Source organism: Symsagittifera roscoffensis, chromosome 7 (assembly GCF_963678635.1).
Source record: "Symsagittifera roscoffensis chromosome 7, txSymRosc1.1, whole genome shotgun sequence".
Lineage (NCBI taxonomy): Eukaryota > Metazoa > Xenacoelomorpha > Acoela > Convolutidae > Symsagittifera > Symsagittifera roscoffensis.
The window spans coordinates 52475218-52476012 of NC_087068.1; positions in this window are offsets into that span (position 1 = coordinate 52475218).

A 795-nucleotide genomic window follows, 5' to 3' on the forward strand; every position below is an offset into this window, starting at 1 on the left:
TAATGGTGAATTTACTTTTCCAACATCAAATTTAGATCTTGCGTAAACTTTTGGGTATTTTAAATTTCTTTTGTGGGAAAAATGTTGCGTTCGTTTCACAATAACCTAAGAGTCCTAGAGGTAGGGTTTTTTATATGGGGAATTGTTATATATGTGTAAAGAAATCGTATCAGAGTTTGTGTCTTTCATGTATTTGATAGATGAAATTGTTTTTCGGAAAAATTCATGAATTGGTCTGAAATCAAAGTCAGACATAAAGAGATGCTGTTTATTCTGTTCTTTATCGTATCATTAAACTTGTTTGATTGAGAATTTATAAACAATTCCTGATAGTGGTTTCAGGTGTTTCCGTTCCTGATTGTATATGGGGTGAAATTTAGAAAAAAATGGTGGTTGTTTGTTTATTCTTTGAAGAAATGTCAAAGCTGTGTTTTTCATACTTGTGTATTTATCTTTTATGTGAATTCTGCTATTTAAGATATGTAATAAATGATATTCCAATGATATTATGTTTTATATCTGTGATGTGAAAGGTTTGTTTAAGTGGTTTGCTCATGAGTTTGTTTTGTTCCATTGTTCGAGTGGGAACAAGGAAAAGTTAGATTTTTCCATAATTTGTTGATCCTTGTGCGGTTGCTAGTCTGCTTGTTGTTTTGAAGGGTATTAATTTAAGGACGAGAATTTTTTTTTCATTCCAAGTGGGAATGTTGATGATATTTGATTCTGCTCTGGAATCTATTAAAAAATCTATTTCATGGTCTGGTGTTTGGAATTGTTTGGATTTTGGACTTTCTA